General features: G+C 49.0%; 1 protein-coding gene across 1 annotated transcript in view; it reads right to left on the minus strand.

Moving 5' to 3' along the window:
* ENAH (ENAH actin regulator) overlaps window positions 1-22,628 on the minus strand; it is a 273,492-nt gene extending 250,864 nt beyond the window's left edge. Inside the window, exon 1 of the mRNA XM_030195712.1 lies at window positions 22,331-22,628. The gene's annotated coding sequence lies outside the window, so the exon portion shown is untranslated. The remainder of the gene's footprint in view (window positions 1-22,330) is intronic.
* Window positions 22,629-26,951: the final 4,323 nt, after the last annotated feature.

Here is a 26,951-nt window from a genome sequence, read left to right on the forward strand (position 1 = left end):
GACGGGGGGCTTTGACAAAAGCAAACCTCTCATGAAGCAAACACTAAAGGCCTGTCCTGAGATCGCGTACCTTCCACACGGTAATGGTATGCACTGATTGCGCTAAGGTGAACCCATTACAGAGTTGGTCTTGAGACCAGACTCAGACAAGTGCAGAAGTATTCAAGCAGGGTCTGTGTAGGACAAAAACGAGGATCTAGGGCCTTGCTGTCACACACAGACGGCAAACCTCCTCCAGAGAAAGAAGTAACTCCTCTTAGTGGAATCTTTCCTGGAAGCAAGCAAGATGCGGGAGACACCCTCTGACATACCCAGAGAGGCAAAGTCTACACTCTCAACATCCAGGCCGTGAGAGCCAGAGACTGGACGTTGGGATGCAGAAGCGCCCCTTCGTCCTGTGTGATGAGGGTCGGAAAACACTCCAATCTCCACGGTTCTTCGGAGGACACTCCAGAAGAAGAGGGAACCAGATCTGACGCGGCCAAAACGGAGCAATCAGAATCATGGTGCACTCGGTCTTGCTTGAGTTTCACAAAGTCTTCCCCATCAGAGGTATGGGAGGATAAGCATACAGCAGACCTTCCCCCCAGTCCAGGAGGAAGGCATCCGATGCCAGTCTGCCGTTGGCCTGAAGCCTGGAACAGAACTGAGGGACCTGTGGTTGGCTTAAGATGCAAAGAGATCCACCAAGGGGGTGCCCCACACCTGAAGATCTGTCGCACTACTCGGGAGTTGAGCGACCACATCGTGAGGTTGCATAATCCTGCTCAGTCTGTCGGCCAGACTGTTGCTTACTCCTGCCAGGTATGTGCTTGGAGCACCATGCCGTGACGGCGAGCCCAGAGCCACATGCTGACGGCTTCCTGACACAGGGGGCGAGATCCGGTGCCCCCCTGCTTGTTGATGTAATACATGGCAACCTGGTTGTCTGTCTGAATTTGGATAAAATGGTGGGACAACCAATCTCTGAAAGCCTTCAAGCGTTCCAGACCGCTCGTAACTCCAGGAGATTGATCTGCAGATCGCGTTCCTGGAGGGACCAGCTTCCCTGGGTGTGAAGCCCATCGACATGCGCTCCCCACCCCAGGAGAGACCATCCATATCAGCACTTTTGTGGCTGAGGAATTTGGAAAGGGCGTCCCAGAGTCAAATTGGACCAAATCGTCCACCAATACAGGGATTTGAGAAAACTCGTGGACAGGTGGATCACGTCTTCTGGTCCCCAGCAGCCTGAAACCACTGGGAAGCTAGGGTCCATTGAGCACACTTGCATGTGAAGGCAGGCCATGGGAGTCACATGAACTGTGGAGGCCATGTGGCCCAGCAATCTCAACATCTGCTGAGCTGTGATCTGCTGGACGCTCGCACCCGCGAGACGAGGGACAACAAGTTGTTGGCTCTCGTCTCTGGGAGATAGGCACGAGCCGTCTAAGAATCCAGCAGAGCTCCTATGAATTCGAGTCTCTGTACTGGGAGAAGATGGGACTTTGGATATTTATCACAAACCCCAGTAGCTCCAGGAGGCGAATAGTCATCTGCATGGACTGCATGGGACTGTAGAGCTCCTGCCTCGGATGTGTTCTTCACCAGCCAATCGTCGAGATAAGGGAACACGTGTACTCCCAGCCTGCGAAATGCCGCTGCTACTACAGCCAAGCACTTCGGTGAACACTCTGGGCGCAGAGGCGAGCCCAAAGGGTAGCACACAGTACTGGAAGTGACGTGTGCCCAGCTGGAATCGCAGATACTGTCCTGTGAGCTGGCAGTATCGGGATGTGCGTGTAGGCATCCTTCAAGTCCAGAGAGCATAGCAATCGTTTTCCTGAATCATGGGGAGAAGGGTGCCCAGGGAAAGCATCCTGAACTTTTCCTTGACCAGATATTTGTTCAGGGCCCTCAGGTCTAGGATGGGATGCATCCCCCCTGTTTTCTTTTCCACAAGGAAGTACCTGGAATAGAATCCCAGCCCTTCTTGCCCGGGATGGCACGGGCTCAACCGCATTGGCGCTGAGAAGGGCGGAGAGTTCCTCTGCAAGTACCTGTTTGTGCTGGAAGCTGTAAGACTGAGCTCCCGGTGGATAATTTGGAGGTTGGAGGCCAAATTGAGGGTGTATCCTTGCCGGACTATTTGAAGAACCCAACGGTCGGAGGTTATGAGAGGCCACCTTGGTGAAAAACTTTCAACCTCCCCCCGACCGGCAGGTCGCCCGGCACTGACACTTGATGTCGGTATGCTCTGCTGGAGCCAGTCAAAAGCTCGCCCCCTGCTTTGCTGGGGGAGCCGTGGTGCCTTGCTGAGGCGCACGCTGCTGACGAGAGCGAGCGCGGCTGGGGCTTAGCCTGGGCCGCAGGCTGTCAGAAGGAGGATTGTACCTACGCTTACCAGAAGAGTAGGGAACAGTTTTCCTCCCCCTAAAAACGTCTACCTGTGGAGGTAGAAGCTAAAGGCTGGCCGGCGGGAGAACTTGTCGAAAGCAGTATCCCGCTGGTGAGCTGCTCTACCACCTGTTCGACTTTCTCTCCAAAAATATTGTCCGCTCGGCAAGGAGAGTCCGCAATCCGCTGCTGGATCCTATTCTCCAGGTCGAGGCACGCAGCCATGAGAGTCCTGCGCATCACCACACCTGAGCAGCGGCCCTGGACGCAACATCAAGGTATCATATACCCCTCTGGCCATGAATTTTCTGCACGCCTTCAGCTGCCTGACCACCTCCTGAAATGGCTTGGCTTGCTCAGGAGGAAGCTTGTCCACCAAGCCCGCCAACTGCCGCACATTGTTCCGCATGTGTATGCTCGTGTAAGCTGGTAAGACTGGATTTTGGCCACGAGCATAGAAGAATGGTAGGCCTTCCTCCCAAAGGAGTCTAAGGTTCTAGAGTCTTTGCCCGGGGGCGCCGAAACATGCTCCCTAGAACTCGTAGCCTTCTTTAGGGCCAGATCCACCACCCCAGAGTCGTGAGGCAACTGAGTGCGCATCAGCTCTGGGTCCCCATGGATCCGGTACTGGGACTCGATCTTCTTGGAATGTGGGGATTACTTAGAGGCTTGGTCCAGTTCGCCAGCAATGTCTTTTTTAGGACATGATGCATGGGTACTGTGGACGCTTCCTTAGGCGGAGAAGGATAGTCCAGGAGCTCAAACATTTCAGCCCTGGGCTCGTCCTCCACAACCACCGGGAAGGGGATGGCCGTAGACATCTCCCGGACAAAGGCCGCAAAAGACAGACTCTCGGGAGGAGAAAGCTGCCTTTCAGGGGAGGGAGTGGGATCAGAAGGAAGGCCATCAGACTCCTCGTCAGAGAAATATCTGATGTCCTCCTCCTCCTCCTCCCACGAGGCCTCACCATCGGTATCAGACACAAGTCATGAACCTGTGTCTGAAGCCGTGCCAGGCTCGACTCCGTGAAACACGGCCACGGTGTGAGCGTCGAGAGGTAGACTCCCTCGCCAGCACCAACGAAGCTCCCTCCGCCGACGTCGTCGGGGAGCCTTCCTGGGAGGCGACCGCAGTCGGTACCGCAAGCGGCACCGATGTCGGAGACCTCACCCCGGGCAAGGGGCCAGCCGGCACCTCACTCGACGTACCGTGTGGCGCAAGCACCCCCCGGTACCGGAGGGGAATGGGCGCAACAGCTCTCCAGGATCTCTGGAAGAAGGGCCCGGAGACTCTCGTGCAGGGCGGCTGTGGAGAAGACATAGAAGCCGATGCAGGTGTCGAGGTTCAGAGTCTGTTCCGGGCGTGGAGGCTATTCCGGGCTGTCCAAGGTGGAGCGCATCGACACCTCCTGAACAGAGGGTGAGCGGTCCTCCCGGTGCCGATGCCTACTGGGTGCCGACTCCCTCGGCGACCCAGAGCTCTCAGTAGCGATGCGGGAAGGAGACCGGTGTCGATGCTTCTTTGACTTTTTCAAACGAAGCATGTCACCGGCACTTCCCGGTACCAACGAGGAGGACGTAGAATCCAACCTCGCTTCATCGGGCCGAGGCCGAAGAAGGTCGGTCTTGGGGGGCTGTACCGCAGGAGCCCTCAGGGTAGGGGGGAGGACCCACCCGAAGGCTCACCGCCACCAGCAGGGTAATGGACAGCCCTCACCTGCACTCCGGTCGAAGCACCACCGTCCGACGACATCAGCACTAATGGAGGGTCCCGGTACCACCGACGCCGACGTAGCCTTCCGATGTCTCGTACCGACGATGCAGAGGGTCGATGCCTCGATGCAGTCGATGCCGAGGTCGAAGGTCTTGGCGCTGTCGACGTCGCTGCACTCGATACCCCCGGTGCTGTTGCCGACAAAGAGCCCGAGAACAAAACGTTCCACTGGGCCAATCTCGCTACCTGAGTCCTTTTCTGTAAAAGGGCGCAAAGACTACAGGCCTGCGGGCGGTGCCCAGTCCCCAGACACTGATGACACGACGCGTGCCTATCAGTGAGCGAGATTACCCGGGCGCACTGGGTGCACTTCTTGAAGCTGCTGGGAGACTTCGATGACATGGGCGGAAAAATCACGCCGGCGAAATCAAAACTCGTAATGGTGGTAAAGGCACCAAAAAGAGGGAGAGAAAAACTCGAACCGAGGCCTCAAAAGGGCCTACCCCGAAAACGAAAGTAAACTTAGCGGGGCAAAAAACTGGAAATACGGGAAGGGGAAAAAGACCGAAAAGGTCTTTCTCCAATATCCCTTTTTTTTTTTCTAAGCAAAAAGCTCAAAAACGCGCGAGGGTCAACTTAAGGGGCGCGAACAGCGCAAACACGACCGTCCCGAGCGCGGACAAAAGCGCGCGAGGACTAGCAAAGGCCTTTGCTAGTAAAGTGTTCCGATTGGAGGGGCTGCCGTGGACGTCACCCATCAGTGAGATCAAGCAGCCTGCTTGTCCTCGGAGAAATGTGGGATAGAAATGCAATAAATAATAAAGAGACTCAATGACTCCAGATGTAATAGCAGACTCCTCGTTCCTCCCTGCCAGTTGACATATGCCACCGCTGTCGCATTGTCGGATAGAAGACGAATTAACCTGCCCACTATTAGGAAAGAAAAGGCCTCGAGAGCTAGTCTGATCACCCTGGTTTCCAGAAGGTTGACTGACAATACCACTTCCGGAGACCAAAGACCTTGTGCAAATAGACCCAGACAATGAGCACCCCAGCCCTTTAGGACTGGTATCCATAGTTATATTGTCCAGGTTGGAGGGTCCAATGGTATGCCCTTGGTTAGATTGGACGCCCTCAACCACCAAAACAAGCTGCTGCGTTCCGGCATCCGCAGAGGCAACTTCACATGCAACGAGTCCATCTGCGGAGACCACCTGGACAGGCGAGACATTTAAAGAGATCTCATGTGTGCTCTGGCCTCTATTGTCACTGCCATGGAGCCCAATACCTGCAAATAATCTCGAGCACACGGAATCTGCTTGCTTAGCAAGGATTGAATTTGAGATTGAATTTTGAGGATTCTCACCTGAGAAAGAAATATACGTCCCCGTGCCGTGTCGAACAAAACTCCCAAGTACTCAAGGGTTTGAGACGACACTAACCGGCTCTTGACTGAATTGACTACCCAACCAAGGGATTGTAGAAACTGTACTACTCGGTTCATGACATGAAGACACTCTTGGTAAGATTTTGCCCGAATCAACCAGTCGTCCAGATAAGGGTGAACTAAAATCCCTTCTTTTCTGAGAGCCGCTGCGACCACCACCATGACTTTTGTGAACGTACGAGGAGCCGTGGCCAAACCAAAGGGAAGCACCCGAAACTGGGAATGCTGATCCAGGACAGCAAAATGAAGATATCGCTGATGCCCATGACGAATCAGAATGTACAGGTAAGCCTCCGTCAAATCTAGAGCTGTCAAAAACTCTCCCGTACGGACAGCTAGAATCACCGAGAATAGAAATTCCATTCGAAAGCTGGGAACTCTGAGCACTCGATTGACTGCCTTTAGGTCTAAAATCGGCCGAAAAGAACCTTCTTTATTTGGAACCACACAATAAACGGAATAACGGCCTAGCCTGACTTCTGACAGAGGAACTGGACAAACAGCCTGCAGCTGAATAAGTCTTGATAGAGTGTCCCGAACCGCTGCCGCCTTTAGACGAGACCGGCAGGGAGACTCTAGAAAGGCATCAGAAAGAGTACAAGCAAATTCCAAAGCGTACCCTTCTAAGACCCAATGGTCTGAGGTAATTTGGGCCCACCTCTGAAAAAATAGAGTTAAACGCGCGCCTACCGGAATGAGAGGAGAAGCCCTCACACCTTCATTGGGCTGGACGGGATGCAGACTGAAAAGAAGAGCTGGAGTCTCTAGCTCCTCGACGGAACCCGCAAAAGGACTGGTTCCTCCGTATGAAATGAGACCGCTGCGGTTGAACATTTCTGACTGACCAAAAACGACGAAAATCTCGTCCTCGCTCCACGAGGAAAACCCGAAAAGCGCTGAGCTGTTCTAGGACGATCTTCCGGCAAACAAGGAACCTTGGTATCACCTAAAGTATGGGAAAATTAGGTTCTTACCGTGATAATTTTCTTTCCTTTAGTCATAGCAGATGCAGCCATTACAGATGGGTTGTGTCCATCAACCAGCAGAGGGAGATAGAGAGCACACTTTTTTCAGTGCCTCATACCAGCTTGCTCCACTGCCTCTCTTCAGTATTTGAAGCTTCCAAAGCAGTATGGCAAACCGCAATGGGAATAACATGAGCTTTCCTCACAGCGAACGATGGCCCTACAACAAAGGGCATTAACTCAGAATGGAGGAAATGAAACATCCTCCCGGAGGGCATAAACTCTTCCTCCACTGAGACATAACTGGAGGGAATAAACTCATCCTTCCGGAGGGAATAAACTCATCCTCCAAAACATGAAACTGGAGGGAATTAAGTCATCTTCCTTTAATTGAACAAGAATCCTGAAGACTGTTTTCCAACTTTCTCCCAAGGCAAGGCCCGGAACTGGAAATGCTTTCCTATCACCGCAAACCTCAGAAACTTCTGGTGCGGGGGCCAAATTGGAATGTGCAAGTAAGCTTCTTTCAGGTCCAGAGACGTGAGAAACTCTCCTGGCTGTACCGCCACAATGACGGAGCGCAGGGTTTCCATGTGAAAATGCCGCACTCTCAGGGACTTGTTTAATTCCTTTAAGTCCAGATTAGGGCGAAAAGACCCTCCTTTTCGCGGCACCACAAAGTAGATGGAATAGCGGCCGCAGCCGTGTTCGGCGGGAGGTACCGGGGACACGGCACCTATCTGAATCAGACCTTGTAAAGTCTCCTCTACCACCGCCCGTTTGGCGGCAGAACGCATCGGGACTCCACAAAACCACGTCCTCTTACAGGGGCGTCGAACTCTATGCTCTAACCGTCTCTGATCAGGTCCAAGACCCACTGATCTGAGGAAATGTTGGCGCACTCCTCGGCAAAGAGGGAAAGAAGTCCTCCGATGACAGGACTCGAGGAGAGGGCCGGCGCACCATCATTGAGAGGGTCACCCCTGAACTCCAGGCCTTGAGCCAGTGGCTGTGGAACATTTGTCCGAGCGAAAGGAGTTCCTCTGCTGAAAACGGGCACAAGAAGTGAACCCAGCAGAACGCCCCAGGCTGTACCTTCGAGCTTCACGGAAGCATGGTCTGTAAGAGGAGTGGACCGCCGCACCCTCAGAGGAAGGCCGAGGCCTATCTTCAGGCAAGGGCTGGGGTTTAGCCTCACCCAGGCCCTTCACAATTTTCTCCAACTCCTCACCAAACAGGAGAAGGCCTTGAAAGGGCAACTTCACCAACCTTTGCTTAGAGGCCATGTCCGCCACCCAATGCCGTAGCCAAAGAAGACGGCGAGCCACCACTGCTACTGCCATGTGTTTAGCCGAAGCTCTGACAATATCATAAAGGGCGTCAGCAAGAAAGGACAAGGCCGACTCCACCCGCGGAGCCACATCTGAAAAGGGCTCCGCTCCATCACCGAGCTGTTCCACTGCCTGTTGCAACCAAGCCAGGCAGGCTCTAGCAGCATAACAACTGAAGACGCCCGATAGTGAGACCTGCAATTTCAAATGACCGTTTAAGTGCTGACTCCAGTCTACGGTCTTGAATATTCTTCAGGGCAACACCTCCTTCAACAGGGAGGGTAGGTCTCTTTGTCACAGCTGTGACTCGGGCATCCACTTTAGGCATAGCAAAGCGAGCCATATGCTCCTCACTCAGAGGGTATAATTGCCCCATAGCCCTGGAAACTTTCAAAGGTCCCTCGGGGTCAGCCCATTGAGCCGAAATAAGCTCTTGGATGGAGTCATGCAAAGGAAAGGCTCGAGCAGGCTTTTTGGTACTAGCCATCCTAGGATTCACAGAGGAGGCTGTGCCACTGGCAGGGTCCTCAATAGAGAGAGCCTGCAGGGCATCAGAAATCAGCGCTGGCAGCTCATCACAGTGGAAAATCCTCACCGCGGAGGGATCGTCCAGATCCTGAGTCACTTCTGCACCAGACTCTGGCTCCTCAGACCATGAAGGCCTGCCAGAGTCCTCCGAATCCTCGCAGCCCGACCACGGGGGGGAAAATGGAGGTGCAGCACTTTCTGAAGGGGAATGAGCCCTTCTGCACTTCATATTCTGCAAAAATTATCAGGGAATAATGCCTCAGAGGGCATACCCAGGCTAGAATCCACCGGGGGGGCATTAGAAGAGGCCCATGCCGGGCTTTGTGGGAGAGCTCTTTTAAGCATGTATGCTTTATGCATTAACTAGCCGTTCAGCTCATAAAAACGGGCTAGTATTGGGGGAGGGGGGCGGTTGAAAGGCCCCACACCCAGCCGCCGAGTTCACTGCTGCCGCTTCCCCTCCGAGTTGGTCCCCCCAGGAGCCGTCGCTACCCACCTTCTACCCGGTCGAGCCCTCGCTCCGCTATTGAAACAGCGAGGGCACGCAGCACACAGCTCTACTGCTGAGCTGCCGTGGCCTTCCTTCTTCTCTGCCTGTGTCCCGCCCTCGTGTGACGGAACGTCGTGGAGGGCAGGACACAGCAGGCAGAGAAGAAGAAGGAAGGCCGACGGCAGCTCAGCAGAGCTGTGTGCTGCGTGCCCTCGCTGTTTCAATAGCGGAGCGAGGGCCCAACCGGGTGGAAGGTGGGCAGAGGCAGCGACTCCGGGTGGGGGAGCGTTAGCGACGGCGGTGTCCCTCGCAAATGCGCAGTACAGACCCCCTCTGTTCCGCCCTCGTCATTACGTATTGACGCGGGGGCGGGGCAGAGAGGGTCTCTACTGCGCATTTGCGAGTGAGTACGACACTCGCCATTTATATATATTAAGACAAAATCAGGGGAGAAAAACTCACCCTGGGCAACTGGATCTCTGCCGGGGCTAGTAGCTCCCATATCAGCCTCACTCCAAGGCCTCCCCCTGGGCTCAGGACTCTCCGTCTCAGCGGAGGTCGCGCCATGTGGTAAATTCAAAATGGCGCCCGCTGCCAGCTCAGAGCGCGAAGAATCGTCGCTCGCCATGCTCGGGTCGGCTCTAACGTCTGTACAGCACGATTTACAGAGCCCTGCTGCTGATCTGCACTTGCCACACTTGGAACAGCGCTTTACTGTCTCCGCAGCCATCGCCAAAAACGGCGGTAAAATTCAAAATCGCCCCGATCGCGGGCCCACCCCGGAGGAGTCAGAAAACACTCTTACCTCACTGGACCGAGTATCACAGCTCCGGTCCCACAGAAAAAGGCAAGGAAAAACCTCTGTTCCAGCGTCTAAGCGCCAAAGCGCGACACAACTTTTTTTTTTTTTTTTTAAACGCTGTGAGGAAAGCAGAGGTAAATAGAACTCCGGAGGCTCAGGTGAGTGGGAAAGGCAGGGAAAGGGCGAACCTATGTGCCTGCATCCACTGTTAGTGGGGAAGGACAGGGAAAGCTAAGCAATGTGTCCACATCCACAGAGGTATGGGTAAGGCAGGGAAAGGGCGAACCTATGTGCCTTTAAAGTGAAGCTGCTATAGCCTCCAACACCCCTGCTAACAACTGGCAAAAGCACAGGAGCAACCTCCAGGCAGATTTTAGATGGAGCTCGAAGAAGCTGCAGCCACTCTGCTAGGGGAGATAGAGAATACTGAAGAGAGGCAGTGGAGCAAGCTGGTATGAGGCACTGAAAAAAGTGTGCTCTCTATCTCCCTCTGCTGGTTGATGGACACAACCCATCTGTAATGGCTGCATCTGCTTGATGACAAGGAAGGTGCAATTTATCTAACTCCGGCCCAAACAAAAAGGCACTTCGAAACAGAAACTTAGTTAACAGACTTAGCAGCAGCATCTGCCGACCAACCTCTCAGCCAAAACGGAAACTTAGTTAACTTAGACTTAGCAGCAGCATACGCCGACCAACCTCTCAGCCACAGAGAGCTGCCACTGAAAGGGCCATAGACTTAGAAGATGTCCTAAGTAAGTCATAGAAAGTATCAGCTAAAAAGGCAGAACCCGTCTCAATCTTTGCCACTTCTGCATCAATTTTATTTATTTTATTGCATTTGTAGCCCACATTTTCCCACCTTTTTGCAGGCTCAGTGTGGCTTGAAGTCAAATCATCAGAAGACCTATCCAGAACTCGTTCGACCCACCGAAAGCATGCTCTAGCTACCAAGGAGCCACAGACAGCCCGCCTGTACTGCCAGAGAGGAGACATCAAAACAACTTTTCAAAAGAGCCTCCACCCTATGATCTTGATCGTCCCGAAGAGCAGTACCACCATCTACTGGGACAGTATTGCGTTTAGTGACTGCAGACACTACAGCATCTACCACAGGCACTTTCAGGAGAGATTTGTCTACCTCTGGAAGAGGATAAAGACGTACCATAGATCTTGCTTGCCTAAAGGGAGAGTCTGGGAAATCCCACTGAGTCTGGATAATATCCCTAATGTCTTGGTGCATAGGAAAAGTTTTCCCGGGACGCCTAATTCCTTGAACTAACAAATCAACTTTACGCACATCCGAAACTACGAACGGATCTTCCTCAGAATGTAAAGTGTCAGCTACCAGAGTAATAAGCTCCTGGAGATCTTCCTTATGAAAAATACGAACTACAGAAGGATCTTCTCCTGGAAGAAAAGAATCTGTGCCTCTGTCCAAGCCTGAATCCTCCAAATGTGACTCATCTAATACAGTCAAGATTTCAAAAAAAAAGGCATTTCTAATTCCTGATCATAAAACTGCTCTTCATGAATTCCTGAATCCCTTTTAGTGGGAATATGCAGTCTGGGCGCAGCCGCCCCAGAAGGAACAGAAGGAATTAAAGAAGAAGAAACCTTATACATTTGAATGACAAATTCAGGAGGGAAACCTTCCTCCTGAATAGCTGCAGAAGAAGAAAGCAGTGCAGTAGGTTGTTCGGACTGAAAAAATAAAGACGCTGCCGTCTGTTCCTCACTGAGAGGACTCATTTTTTGTTTGTTTGTTTTTTAAACTTTATTAAAAGGCTGCCTCTCCTAAAGCTACAGTACTCTCTACCTGAGAGACTGAGCTCTCCCCATCTTAAAATAAAGAATTAAAGGCTGGGAGACTCTAGGAGGAATAGTGAGGGAGGGACCCGGTTGCCCCCCAGGTGTAACACCTCGAGGCTGACTGAAGTGTAGCCGCACCCAGTCAAGAAAAGCCTAAACCACGGAGGCACAGAAAGAAAAAAAGAAATAGAAATAAGTAAAAACTTCAAAACTAGATGGAGACTGAAGGACTCACCTTCTTCCACCTGCTGGAGACTGAGATTACTGAATCAAGGGCTAGTTGGCCAGGGCTCTTACTGGCTCTCTAGAGTCGAAATTCTCAGTCTCCACCTGCTGGAAGAAAGGAGTACACAACCCACCAGTCAGTTCCTGGACCGGTCCGGAGGGATGATAAGGAAACTCAGTTATTTTTCTCCTCTTCACGGTCCTAGACGGCGGCTGGTTCAGAGGGCGGCCCCGTTGCTGGAACTTGCACCTTTGCGGTTCGGAGATCTTAGTCTGCCATTTCCAAAATGGGGGAAGTCTCTCGCTGGCTCTGTTTGGCTGCAGGCTTGGTCTTTTTAGTCCAGGGCTATTTTTTCATTCCTGTCAGCCTTACACAACTGTTGGTCAGTTCTTTTTCAGACTGTCCGGTCTCTGCTGCTTCTGGCATCTTGCTTGAGATGCCCCTATTTCTTGTTTTGGCAGCAGGTTTTCCTCCCTTCCTTAGGGAGGTTCTGGTTCTCTCGTCCCCATGGATCCCTCCTGTCTGCTCTGGTTTGTCTGCAGGGTACTTTCCTTCTGGTGGGGGTCCGAGCTGCTCTTGGTGTGCAACTGCTAGCTCAAATCCCTCTTCGGGGTACCCTTGGGAGCGCCATTCTTGCCAGTCTATTGTCTGGACTCAGTTCATTGTCTCTTTTATCTTGCTGCACCTTATGCCTGGAATAGAGTTCCTGAGCCGGTACGTCAAGCTTCATCTCTGGTCGTCTTCAAATCTAAGCTAAAAGCCCACCTTTTTGATGCTGCTTTTAACTCCTAACCCTTATTCACTTGTTCAGAACCTTTATGTTATCATCTTCACTTTAATATTCCCTATCTCTTGTTTGTCCTAATTAGATTGTAAGCTCTGTCGAACAGGGACTGTCTCTTCATGTTCAAGTGTACAGCGCTGCGTACGTTTAGTAGCACTACAGAAATGATAAGTAGTAGTAGTAGTAGACTCCATCTATGCATTTTGCATGTTGAGCGCAGCTTCATTATTCCATGAAGTTCCACCGTTCCATGTTGGGCACGGCTCCATCGCTGCATGCTGGGCACAGTTCCAGGTTGGCTTTAGTTCCATCGCTGTATGTTGAGGACAGCTCTATCATGGCATGTTGAGTGAAGTTCCTTCGCTGCTTATTCTGCAACCTTTCTTCTCTGCATGTTGAACGCAGCTCCATTGTCACATGCTGAGTGTAGTTCTTTCTCTGCAGGTCTCAGCGTGGGGCACAGTCCTGTGTCTGCCTGTGGAACGCAGCTCCCTCTCTTTGCGTATGGAACGCAGCTTCCTGTCTGCGTGCAGAGCGCAGCTTCACTGCCTGTTGAGTGTAGCTCCATCTCTGTATGTTTAGCACAACTCTTCTCTGCAAATTGGGTGAAGTGGACCACAGCTCTGTGACTGCAGATGCTATACAGCTTCATGTCTGCGTAGGAAGCATAGCTCCTTGTCAGCGTGTGGAGCGCTGCTCCTTGCTGACATCTGGAGCGCAGCTCCTTGTCTGCGTTTTATACACAGTTCCATTGCTACCGCAGCTTCAGTTCTGCAGGTACCTCTAACATCCAGCTCTTTCAGTGGGGCACTGCTCATCCTCTGTCTGTTACTCTTCTTGTTCAGTGCATTTCTATCTTTGCCAGAGGTGTGCAACTCTTTCTCTGCCTGTGGTGCGTGGCTCGGTTTGTGTGCTTTGAGTGCAACTCCGTTTGTTCTCATTGAGCACGGATCCTTCTCTGCCTGCCTGATGAGCACAGCTTCTTTTCTGTCCCTTGAGCACAGTTCAGTCTCTGACTGTGGAGCATATTTTCACCTTTGCCTGTTGGGCACTGTTTCACCTTGTTGGTCAACCCCAGCTTTTTTCTGCGGGTTGGATACAGTAACTTTGCAGCAGTTGTTGCATACCGCAGTTTATGAGTATCTTTTGCTGCTTCTTTTACTACTCTCGGGACAGGGGTATGTAATTTTTCTTTTGCTCAGGACATTTGTTTTATATCCTATGGCTTCAGTTCCTTTTCTAGTGTCTAACTCTGTTCCATTTTGGTAGCCTGGTGGTTCGGATATTCAAATCCTTTGCTGCTGATCAGTTTTTTGCTGTGTGTATAGCTTTGTTGATTTTTCAACCTTCTGCATTCTTCTTTCCCCCCCCCCCCCCCCCCCCCCCCCATTTGGGAAACTGCTTTGCTACATCCCATTAGTCTGAACTGGTCTGGTATAGATGACAAGGAAGGAAAAATTATGTTCTTACCTGATAATTGTCTTTCCTTTAATCATACCAGACCAGTCCAGATGCCCTCCCTGGCTAAAATCTGTCAGAGTGTTGTTTCCTTTAGGTATCCCTGGCTGTTCCACGACGCTTCAATACGCTGGGATGTCCTACAGCACTGCCTACTTCATCTTCTCTATTCAATCTCCTGCCATTTGTTGTTGTGCCAGTTCTGTATGACTCCTGTTACTTGGGATCATGGAGTTCTTTCCCCGGATTCAGGGGTAGATCTCTGTGTGCTTGAGCAAGCTCAGTATGGACCATTCCCTCCCGCTTACTTTACTGTGAGGGGAGATTGCAGTTGCCTTTGGCCAAGCAGGAACAGTGAGGTTCTGCATATTGGCTCCAAGAGTTTGCCTGTTTGGTATTAACTGTGTTTTCTTCTAGACTTCAGAGCGTCATTACTTGGCTATTCGAAATACTGAACATTCCAGGCTGCACGATACCCTTAAGGAGCGGTTTTCTTGGAACTATTTTCTCTGTCTCCTTCCGCTGGTAGATGGACACAACCCATTAGTCTGGACTGGTCTGGTATGATTAAAGGAAAGAAAATTATCAGGTAAGAACATAATTTTTCCTTTTGTGTGCTCACTAACCAGCAACTCATATGATGGAGTTAACAACAGTTCCTCCAATGATCGTAAGAGGCAAGATGGGTTATATATAGTAATCAGAACAGTTAAATATTCAGGACTCAGTCCATATAAAATTTTGAAGTCAACACAATTCAGTCCTTGCTCGCATAGGCAACAATGCAATTGACGCAAAAAAGAAGTTGCACACACAAACATTTTACCTTTCAGAATCATTTTAGCAGCTACATTTTGTAATACCTGAAGTCTTCTTAATTGTCAGGCAACCCTAATCCAAAGATGTATGAATAATCGCCTGAACAACAATTTGAAAATAACACCCTTCCAAAAAATCTCAATCTAGCGAATAGTTGACATGAACTTCCATAGTCGAACCTGAGTCAAGCCAAACTCCCAACAACTTTATTTCATTCTTTACAGATATGTCAATCATGAAAGGCATACACTACACACCTTTAATCACTTCTTGGGCAATAAATTTATCTACTTGAAACACTCACTGGTACAACCATACTGCTTTGAGTCCTGCAGATCTGCCAGATTCTTCAATCAAGTTCTCCATTATATCACTCACTACTGAGAACCGGCTCATTGTGCGACACCAATCTTTTTATTAGCACGTCATAAAAAGATATTAGCCACCTCTCTTAATCCTGTGGAATAACTTGTCTCCATTCTTCCATGTCTCACCAAAAAAGTGTTATAGTTCCAAGTGCCATCAGAACAGAAAACAGATACCTTAGCTTCAGAAAGAGGCAAAAAGCCTCTTTTCCAAAGATTGATTCATAATAATCCTCCTAGTAATCCATTATGACTTCTACCTTCTAATACCACCCACAATCCTCTCTTATATTTTTAATCTCATACATTACATCAATGATATCTAATTTTCTCATATCTCACACTAACACTATTTGCTTTTGTCTCACCTAAATTGGAAAGGAGATATTAGCGATAACAAGAATTGATTTGAATTTAAGTGTAATCCCCCATTATAATGGTGATTACTAAAGATCATAAGAGAACTCTCCAGAGTTTCTAAGGGAAGGGCTCTGAGGTTCTGGGTGGTAAAGGATCCAGCCCAAGGGGGTGGGTTCCTGGCTAAGTTGCAGAGGGAAATGTTTCTGGTTGTTGAATGACAGTAGAGGAGGAGTTAAGAATCAATAAGTAATGTTGTTGTTGAAGCTTGTACGTTGCTGCTACCCGAACCCTTGAGGGGGGGGGGGGGGGGTCCTGGATGGGTTCAAGAAATTAAGGCTGACCATAGAGGAAGGTTTCTGCTATTGAGACAGACATGGGAAGCAACGGCTTGCCATGGGATTGGTAGCACAGAATGTTGCCACTATTTCAGTTTCTGCTAGGTACTATTGACCTGGATTGGCCCCTGTTGGAAAGAGGACACTAGGCTAGACACTAGGCTATTCTTATAACTTACTTTCTGGTAGAGAATAACTCAAGGACAAAGTTTGTCCCCGTGAACTCTATTCCCATCCCCCACAAACTCTATCCCCGTCCCCGCGAACTCTGTCCCTATCCACAGAAGCCTCGCTGTTTAACCACACTTAAGATTTACCTTTGGGTTTAAAATGCAAAAATCATGTGCATGTAAGGACTGCATACACGAATTAAAAGAAATGCCCTTAAAATGTAATAATACTGGACTGGTATGGCAAGCACTAATAAAACAGTGATGGAATATTCATTCACATAACAAGCAATAATGAGCACTAATTTTTCTAATCATTCTACAACTCCAAGCACATTTAATTCTTTTCTCACTATACAAAACAGGGAACCACAGAAAAACTGAAATAGAGATCTCCCTCAAGAGAGCCAGGTAAACACTGGTAAGAGAGAAACAAAAATGTATTTTCCCCTGCACTCTGCAAAATACAAAAATAGAACAGACATACATTTCACAAAGCAGGCACATCTCAGTCCTTAAAAAGTAGTAAATAAAAATATTTCTTTTCTACCTTTGTTGTCTGAGCACTATATTTTTCTAATTGGTCTGGTCCCAGTCTATTTTCCACGTGTCCGTCTTCTCTAAATTGTTTTCCACGTTGGCGTTTCCATTTCTCCTCTCTCCTCTTGGCTTGGTCCTTTCCTTCTCCACATCTGTCTGCCAGTGACCTTTCATATCCCCCCCCCTTATTTGTGTTTATCCCCCTTTCTGTTGCCTTAGTCTCTGTTTCACTTCTCATCTACCTACTAGCTTTTACCATTGCTCCCTCTGTCTCTCACTCAATATCCAGTCTCCTAAACCCCTATCTTTTTTCACCCACTTCCTTAGCCCTCATCTACCCTCCACTGGATCTCATCACCCTATCAGTCCCCAGTTCCATCCGTTTCTCTCTTTCATTCCCTTGCTTCCAAGGCCCTATACCCTTCCTTCATCTTCCCCCTTGCAAGGTCATGTCACTCTCCCTCCCTCTCCCCCTCCACAAAGTCTGATGTTGCTTTCCTTCCCTCCATCCTTGTCCAATATTTCTCCTCTCTTCCCTCCACTCCATCCATGTGCATCTCCTTCCGGACTTTCCTCTCCTCCATCCATGTCCAGCAACTCTCCATTCTCCCCTGCCCTCTCCTCCATCCACCCATTTCCAGCAAATTTGCTCTCTCCCCTGCCCCCTCCATTCATTCATCCATCCATCCATGCCCAGCAATTCTCCTCTCTCCCCTGCCCTCCCCTCCATGTCCAGCAACTCTCCATTCTTCCCTGCCTGTTTCTCCATTCACCCATATCCAGCAAATTTCCCCTACCCCCTCCATTCATCTATCCATGTCCAGCAATTGTCCTCTCTCCCCTGCCCTCCACGCCATCATAAGTACATAAGTATTGCCATACTGGGAAAGACCAAAGGTCCATCGAGCCCAGCATCCTGTTTCCAACAGTGGCCAATCAAGGTCACAAATACTCAGCAAGATCCCAAAAATGTACGAAACATTTTATACTGCTTACCCAGAAATAGTGGATTTTCCCCATTTAATAACGGTCTATGAACTTTTCCTTTAGGAAGCCGTCCAAACCTTTTTAAAACTCCGCTAAGCTAACCGCCTTTACCACATTCTCTGGCAACCAATTCCACAGTTTAATTACACATTGAGTGAAGAAAATTTTTCTCTGATTCGTTTTAAATTTACTACATTGTAGCTTCATCGCATGCCCCCTAGTCCTAGTATTTTTGGAAAGCGTGAACAGACGCTTCACATCTACCCGTTCAACTCCACTCATTATTTTATAGACCTCTATCATATCTCCCCTCAGCCACCATGTCCAGCAATTCTCCTCTCCCCTTCTCTCCACGTCCAGCAATTCTCCTCTCCCCTGCCCTCCCCTCCACGTCATAAGTACATAAGTAATGCCACACTGGGAAAAGACCAAGGGTCCATCGAGCCCAGCATCCTGTCCACGACAGCGGCCAATCCAGGCCAAGGGCACCTGGCGAGCTTCCCAAATGTACAAACATTCTATACATGTTATTCCTGGAATTGTGGATTTTTCCCAAGTCCATTTAGTAGTGGTTCATGGACTTGTTCTTTAGGAAACCGTCTAACCCCTTTTTAAACTCTGCTAAGCTAACCGCCTTCACCACGTTCTCCAGCAACGAAATCCAGAGTTTAATTATGCGTTGGGTGAAGAAAAAATTTTCTCCGATTTGTTTTAAATTTACTACACTGTAGTTTCATCGCATGCCCCCTAGTCCTAGTATTTTTGGAAAGCGTGAACAGACGCTTCACATCCACCTGTTCCACTCCAGGAAAGATCAAGGAGGAAGCCTATTCGGGAGCTAAGGGCAGGAAGAGCTACCTGCAGCATTGCGCCAGCCCTATGTTTGGGGGGGGGGCAATGCCCCCTCGCGCCCCCCCCCCAAACTACACCCATGAGTAGACGTCTGTTGTACCACGGGTGCAGGGGTTATTACTGCTCCTGCGGTGCAGGGAAATAACCTCTTTTTGCACCCACAGTAAACTGAAAATGTTCCCCATTCCTGCGGTTTTACTGCAGTTTACCGCGATTACCCGCTCCCATGTCACTCTCTATGCTGGATCCAGGGGAATGCAGCCCTTCTGTGGGGGGAACGAGTGCTGGATCCTGCCAAGTCTCCCATGAAACACGGGGCGCTAGCTCCCATTTCCGGCCACTGCTGCTTCTCCTGTTGAGCAGCAGCGGCCGCTACAAAAACAAAAAGAACTAATTAAAGAACCAAAAATGTTTTTAAAAAGCAAGCGTGGCACTGCAGGCAACCATCAGGCATTGGCTGTCGGTTCTGCAGCAGCTCCTCTCGCCTCACATCATGTTGCTGCGCTCCTCCGGGGTCGTCCTCCAGGGGCAGTGATGTGAGAGGCGAGAGGAGCGGCTGCAGAGCAGACAGCCAATGCCTGATGGCTGCCTGCAGTGCCGCGCTTGCTTTTTAAAAACATTTTTGGTTCTTTAATTAGCTTTTTGTTTTTGTAGCCGTCGCTGCTGCTCAACAGGAGAAGCAGCAGTGGCCGGAAATGGGAGCTGGCGCCCCGTGTTTCGCAGGAGACTTGGCAGGTCTGTGTAGGCGGGCCTGGATGGAAAGAAGGGGACAGAGAAAGGGGGAGACGGATGAATGGATGGGGAGAGAAAGGGGGAGACGGATGAAAGGATGGGGAGAGAAAGGGGGAGACGGATGAAAGGATGGGGAGAGAAAGGGGAGAAGGATGAATGGATGGGGAGAGAAAGGGGGAGACGGATGAACGGATGGGGAGAGAAAGGGGGAGACGGATGAACGGATGGGGAGAGAAAGGGGGAGACGGATGAACGGATGGGGAGAGAAAGGGGAAGACGGATGAACGGATCTGGAGAGAAAGGGGGAGACGGATGAACGGATGGGGAGAGAAAGGGGGATACGGATGAACGGATCTGGAGAGAAAGGGGGAGACGGATGAACGGATCTGGAGAGAAAGGGGGAGACGGATGAACGGATCTGGAGAGAAAGGGGGAGACGGATGAAAGGATGCGGAGAGAAAGGGGAAAGACTGGAAAGATGTGGAGAGAGAAGGGACACTGAACAGAAAAGGATAGAGAGAGATACTGGATAGGAGGAGGGCGAGAGACACTGGATAAAAGGAGGGCGAGAGACATTAGATGGAAGGATCAGGAGAGAGGATAGATGGGTGGAAAGATGGAGAGAGAAAGAGGGAAGATGCTGGATGGAAGGATGGGGAGAGAAAGGGGAGAAGGATGAATGGATGGGGAGAGAAAGGGGGAGACGGATGAACGGATGGGGAGAGAAAGGGGGAGACGGATGAACGGATGGGGAGAGAAAGGGGGAGACGGATGAACGGATCTGGAGAGAAAGGGGGAGACGGATGAACGGATCTGGAGAGAAAGGGGGAGACGGATGAACGGATCTGGAGAGAAAGGGGGAGACGGATGAAAGGATGCGGAGAGAAAGGGGAAAGACTGGAAAGATGTGGAGAGAGAAGGGACACTGAACAGAAAAGGATAGAGAGAGATACTGGATAGGAGGAGGGCGAGAGACACTGGATAAAAGGAGGGCGAGAGACATTAGATGGAAGGATCAGGAGAGAGGATAGATGGGTGGAAAGATGGAGAGAGAAAGAGGGAAGATGCTGGATGGAAGGATGGGGAGAGAAAGAGGGGAGACATTGAATGGAAGGTTGGGGAGACACTGGATGAATGGGGAGAGAAAGAGGGGAGACACTGGAAGGATGGGGAGAGAAAGACGAGAGCTGCTGGATGGAGAAGGGGAGCAGAGAAAGACTGGAGGATAAGAGGAAAGGGCATGGGGAGAACAAGGGTGAGAAAAAGATGAAAAGCCATAGGTAGATGAAGGAAAAAAGAAGGAAATTAAAGAATGGATAGTAAGAATTAATTAAATCTGGACAGAGAGAGAGACTGAAAAATATTGAAGAAAGCAAAGTAAAAGGAGAGAAAAATGACAAATGGCGCAGAAGAGTTAAGCGAAAATGAAGGAAGGCAGAATCTAGAGACTGGGAGCAACACAATGAGAAAAAGTAAATGGCCATACAACAAAGGTGGGAGGAGTGGCCTAGTGGTTAGGGTGGTGGACTTTGGTCCTGGGAACTGAGGAACTGAGTTCGATTCCCACTTCAGGCACAGGCAGCTCCTTGTGACTCTGGGCAAGTTACTTAACCCTCCATTGCCCCATGTAAGCCGCATTGAGCCTGCCATGAGTGGGAAAGCGCGGGGTACAAATGTAAAACAAAATAATTTTATTTTTCATTTAGGATCAAGTAATATGGTACCTGTGTTAATAATGTCTCAGAGACCAATACTTCCTTAGGTCAGGACACCATAACAGCATTATACTGACCTGAGGCAGGAGGTTTTGGCCTCTGAAAGCTCACTGAAAGGGTGTTAGGCTATTAAATAAATTATTTTGTGAAACCTGATGCACTGAAAAGCAGTACTTTACCCCTGTGTGACAAATGCATCTGATTAGTGTGACAATTTTACTGGGGGAGGGGGGGTTGAGAGAAAATGTGAAGGATCCCTCTCTTCTTTAGAGGACTGCTGCAGTCTAAACAGTGATCTGTTTTTAAGGTGGTACTCTGAGGATCCAGGGGATCTGATTGTCAGCCTGCTGCTGTTAACATTAGGCTACTCCTCTACTCAAGAAGCAAACCTAAGTGTTGACAAAAGGCCTACAACCAAGTTATCAAGTTTCTATAAAAGTGTTATACTGAATAATATTCATTTTAATAGATTGCAGAAAGGTATCTTACAAGCATTCCATGAACTTACAAAAGAAGCGCGCGCACACATAGAAATATATTTTACAAGTTAACTTAACTTCTACACAGTAGAGACAGATTAGCAGCCGTGCAAAAAAAAAAAATGCAAATTCAATTCCTTCGCTTAAGGTTTGTTCCTCTGCCAGAGTGAGAGAATGGACAGTCATGCAACACCTAGTGTAAGAAGCACTGGCTGAACAGCTGAGAACTAGAGCAAGACCACACAGTCACCTAACTGCCAAGCACAACTACCACCATTGTTATAGGCAAAGCCTGAGAACAGCAACTAGAGACTGGGGTTGGGAGCGTTCCAGAGGCGCAGCCGTAATGAGGGGGAGGGGCAAGAAGCACCGTGTGCTTTTGCCAAAAATCAATAAGCCTGGTCTTTTAAATTAGGCAGCATTTTCAGCGCGCTGCAATGTTTACTACAAGCAGACCAGTAAACAGGACATGTGGCAAAAGTGATGAAGGAGCCCCTCCCTCCATTCCTAAGCCTGGGGGGGGGGGGCAGATGCAGGTAAACTGAGCAGCACTCTAGCCGGCCATCCCCTTCCCCACAGTCTGGCATCAGCATTGCTCAGTAGCAGCAGCACCACGTTTCTCACGAAGCCCTGCACCAAATGCAAAAAGTGCGGAGAAGACAAAGCTGTCAGCGGAGGAGCCTTTGCAAAAAAAAAAAACAAGAGACAGGGGCTGCTGCAGCGCAACAAATGGCAGCAGCTCTGGCAATTTTCATAGCAATCAAGGGATCAATCAGAGCCCTTGGCCCGACCAAGACACTTTGGCAGCCGTTTTCTGCGAAACTTTTGCCTAATCCTGTGAATTGCTTTGTTTATAACGTTTGCTCTCAGGGGAAAGAACGCGCAGGAGGTGAAGGGATGTGTCCCGACCCCCCTCCCCCCTCCACGGGGGAGGCGGCGGTGGTCATGGAAATACCGCAGCGCGGGGGGGGGGGGGAGGGGGGTCGAGAGCGACTCCTGAATGAAACGCACTAAAAATAAACCAGCCCATCCCCCTCCCCTTACCTCATGGTGCCGGTCGGCGACGGTGGCCTCGGGTCGGGGGAGGGAACGAGTTCTCCTCAGCGCTTCACCACAACGACGGCGGCGGCGACATTTAACGGCTACTCCGTCGCCATCCTGAGCTCCAATGAATGAAAGGGGGAGGGAGAGAGAGTGAGGGGGGGTCCGCGGTCTCTGTAGTAAGTTACCGAAGAGACTCTGCGACGCCACCGACTCAGTCAGTCACCTCAGCAGCAGCAGCAGCGCGCGACACCGGCGGCCGCCACCCCCCCCTCCCTGGTCTCGCGCGCACGGCCCGCTTCAGCAGCAACAGCAGAACCGCAGGTGACGTAAGGAGACAAGCGCGGCGCGTGCAGCAGCACGTACGGGCGAGGGGCGGGGCAGACGATCCAAGCAGGAACGTTGCTTTCCAGGTGACTCCACCCCCGACGTGGCTCTGACGGGCCAGGCGCATGCGCGGCCTCTCTCAGCCTCCCTCGCGCCCTCCTCCTTCAACAGCTGCAGCATGATTTACACTCGCGCAAAAGCATTGCAATGCGCTCTGGCTTTATGGCTAGAAGAAAAGAAATGCCTCACGGCGAGGAGGCTCCCTTAACCCATTAGTGCCCAACGTTCCCATATCGGATTTTATAGTTCATTAAGGTTTCAGCGTGCAATATGAACCCAGGCGCCTTCCAGACCAGCCCAAAACTCCTTGTAAACACATGTGTCTCCTCATAACCTAATGACTACACCGAGATATTTTCTCCCCTCTGATGAAACAAAACTGTATTTAGACTACACTTTGGCTACTTTTTCAGCTGTCTCATCATGGAACCCAGAAGATCAGCTAGCTTAGCTGTTTATTGATTCATTGATTGAGCTTTATTAACTGACTTTATTAAGAGATTCACCCAAGGCCATATACAGCAGCTACAGTTTAACATAAAACTTACAATTTCATTACCAAATATTAAACATAAATACAATCAATGAGGTAAACCTGAACAGCACATCAAAACCTAATACTAGGATTGCCATGAAGTATCAAAAATATACACATTTAATAGCACTGAATTCAAATAACAGGGATATAATACAATGTCAGCATAATACTAATGAAACATCTAAGCATGCATTTCAACATTCAACTAACATAGATATGATGCTATAATACAGCTTACCATGTAGCTGAGGGGCCAAGTGCAGATATATAGATGGGGACAAGATGGGTGGTAAAGAGTCAGTTGGTATAACTAGGTGGGTGGCTAAACTCAAGGTAAGTTCTTTGTACAGTTAAACAAGAGATAAGGAACTGGTCAAAGTTATAGTCTGTGTAATAAGCTAGTTCAGGTGCAGAATGGGTGTTTAGTCAGTCACCCTATGTATTAAAGGCTTGGGAGAAGAACCGGGCTTTTTCCTGCTTCCTGAAGTAGAGGTAGTCTCGAGTTATACGTAACCCCTCTGAGAGTAAATTCCAAAGCATGGGGGCTACTCCTGAGAAGGCTCTCAGGCGGGTATCACATCGCACAATTTCTTTTAATGAGGGGACCAGATAGTGATGATCCTTGAAAAATCTCAGCGGTCTCAAAGGTGCATAGCAGTGGCGTAGCCACAGGTGGGCTTGGGTGGGCCACGGCCCACCCATTTATGGCTTAGGCCCACCCAACAATAGCACATGTTTAGTGGTAACTGGTGGGAATCCCAAGCTCCGCCAGCTGAAGATTTCCCCCTGATGGTAACAAACATGCAACTCTCCACAACACCGGCACCTATGCATGCTCAGTTTTCAGTGCATGCCTGCTGCCAAGTTGGAAAGAAGCGTTTTCCCACCAGCTGAGAATTTTTTTTTTTTGGGGGGGGGGGAGAGAACACTTGGTGCCCACCCAATTCTTGCCTAGGCCCACCCAAAATCTGTTGTCTGGCTACGCCCCTGGTGCATAGACGGCTAACTTATTTTTTTTAAGTGCTCTGGCCCATTTTATCTGAGGACCCTGAAAATCAAACATAGAGTTTTAATTTTATCCCTGTACTGTAGCCAGTGTACCTTTTGCAGGAAGGGTGTGATATGGTCTATTTACAGAGGGTCATATACATTGCTTGTGTGGCTGTGCCAGAAACGTCTTCCCCAAAGAAATGCATAGCAACCCACAAGTTCATCTGCTGAATTGTTTGTTGTGATTTCTCTTATGAATCTTCTAGTGAATTTTTAAGGCTCAGTGATCACTAAATCTTTTACCACATTCTGCACACATATATAGTTTCTCTCCCATATGAATCCTCTTGTGTGTTTCTAAAGTTGACTACTGATTTCAATTTTTGCTACATTCTGGACACGTTTGTGGTTTGACTCCCATATGAATCTTCTTGTGCATTTCTAAAGTTTATTTTTTTTTTTTGTTACATTTGTACCCCGCGCTTTTCCCACTCATGGCAGGCTCAATGCGGCTTACATGGGGCAATGGAGGGTTAAGTGACTTGCCCAGAGTCACAAGGAGCTGCCTGTGCCTGAAGTGGGAATCGAACTCAGTTCCTCAGGAACTGAGTCCACCACCCTAACCACTAGGCCACTCCTCCACTCCTGATTGCTGATTAAAACTTTTGCCACATTCTAGACATGTAATGGCATCTCACTTTCATGGATCCTTGAATAGAGGAATTCGATCTGACGAAAAAGGGCAACCTTCGAAAGCTAATCAAGAAATGTATTAAGTTATGTCCAATAAAAAAGGTATCATCTTATTTTCTTTTCCATGTTTTATTTTGTTTGATTTCTATGGATCCTTGAAGACATTTTAAACCTGGTCGATTATAAAACGTTTTATCATAAATTTGTCTCTGGGGTGCATACTTAGTCCCAAGCCAGGAAAAGAAACTTTTATCACAGTCTTAATTGTCCTGCTTGTATTGAGTGGGTACCGGCTGATATCCAGTGGCTATAGATGTGTCATGAACAATTTCTGATGCCCCTTCTCATTCACCACCAGTTCTGTATGTGCCACTCAAAATTGATTGCTAAAGTTGCACACAGAGTTTAATTGCATAACGAGCCAATTAGCACCAATAATTGCATGTTAATCAGTTACTGGCAACTACTTGGTAATAATTAGAATTTACATGCATATCTTTAGGTGGCTATTCTTTAAAGTTGCATGCGTAAATTTTTACACATGGATCCGAAAAGGGGGCACGGCCATGGGAGGGACATGAGCGGGTTGGGGCGTTGCTTGCAATGTTACATTTAGGTGAGAGGGTTGCTCTAGGTTTCACTTGGTATAAATCCTCGCACCCAAAACTGGGCATGGATCCTGGTACCAAACCTATAAACTGTGCCCAACTCTGAGTACCATTTATAGACTGGCACTTGGCATCTTTCCCAGCGCTGATTTTATACAGAATCCAGCCCTTGATGTTTTGAGTCATAGATATATATTTTGAGCAATATGCTTTTTGCTTTTGTCAATTCCATGTTATTATTGCAGGAATTGTAACGGGAAGTATCTTGGTTCTTCATCTTCTGCAGTTCTGGCAGGGGTTTGCCTGGTGCAACAGTCATCTCGTGCAGTCCTCAGGGTACAGCCAACCAGTTGGGGTTTCAAGATATCCACAATGAATATGCATGAGATAGATTTGCATGCCAAGGAGGCTGTAGCATAGTCATTACTCAAATCCTGAAAACCCGAGTGGCTGGATATTCTCAAACGACTGGGTTGAGAAGCTCTGAATCTAGTAGATGATCAGTTCTGTACACAGGCCTGTTTACATCAGCATATCACCTTTTATTTATTAGAAATGTATCCACTACTTTTCTGAAGATATTCACCCAAGGCAATGTACAGGAAAAATAAGTCAAACAGGGTTCTCAACACAGTCCTCAGAACATACCCAGCCAGTCGGGTTCTCAGGATATCCATAATGAATATGCATGAGATATAGTGCATGCAAATTTATATCATGCATATTGATTGTGGGAATCTTGAATACCTGACTGGAAGCGACCCAAGGACTGGGTTGAGAACCCTGTGTGGTCCTGTGAGCAGCTGGAAGGCTTGGACTCCTCATAAAATGAACAGCAGGTAGTGAAAAGGTCAAAAGAAAAGCTTTATTTCTGTACAAAGGGTTTCTTCACAAGTTCTGGATTCTCAGAGTCTCTCAAATGCAATCTTTCTACTCTGTTCCACACTTCTTCACTATATACTGTTGCCCCTCATGAATCAGGGCCCTGATAGCTTGTCCCAGACCCAGCTCTCACAGGTTAAACAGTCACTTCAAAGTGTTTCTTAACCCAGATTCCAAGGAATTTCTCCTGCCTTACTGGAACCTCTTCTTCACACAAACTCAGAGTAACGACAAAGTATTTTATATTATAAGTTGGCAAATGCCTTAATTTAAAATAACAGGGAGTTCCACAGACTAGCTGCTTGGTATGCAAATAAACAAGCAAATACATTTTGGGCTGTGGTTTAGCAAAAGACCCCCCTTGATTCTGAAGGTCTCATGCTATGAGAGAACGTCCCCACTTTTAAGCTCGGTATATTCTCCATATACAAAACATTCGATGTAGAATTAAGACAGATACTTATGTCTCTCTATAGTCTCAATTTCTATATATGGATCCAAATGATATTTATAAGGCGCATTTACG

This window comes from Microcaecilia unicolor, chromosome 3, assembly GCF_901765095.1.
Source record: "Microcaecilia unicolor chromosome 3, aMicUni1.1, whole genome shotgun sequence".
Lineage (NCBI taxonomy): Eukaryota > Metazoa > Chordata > Amphibia > Gymnophiona > Siphonopidae > Microcaecilia > Microcaecilia unicolor.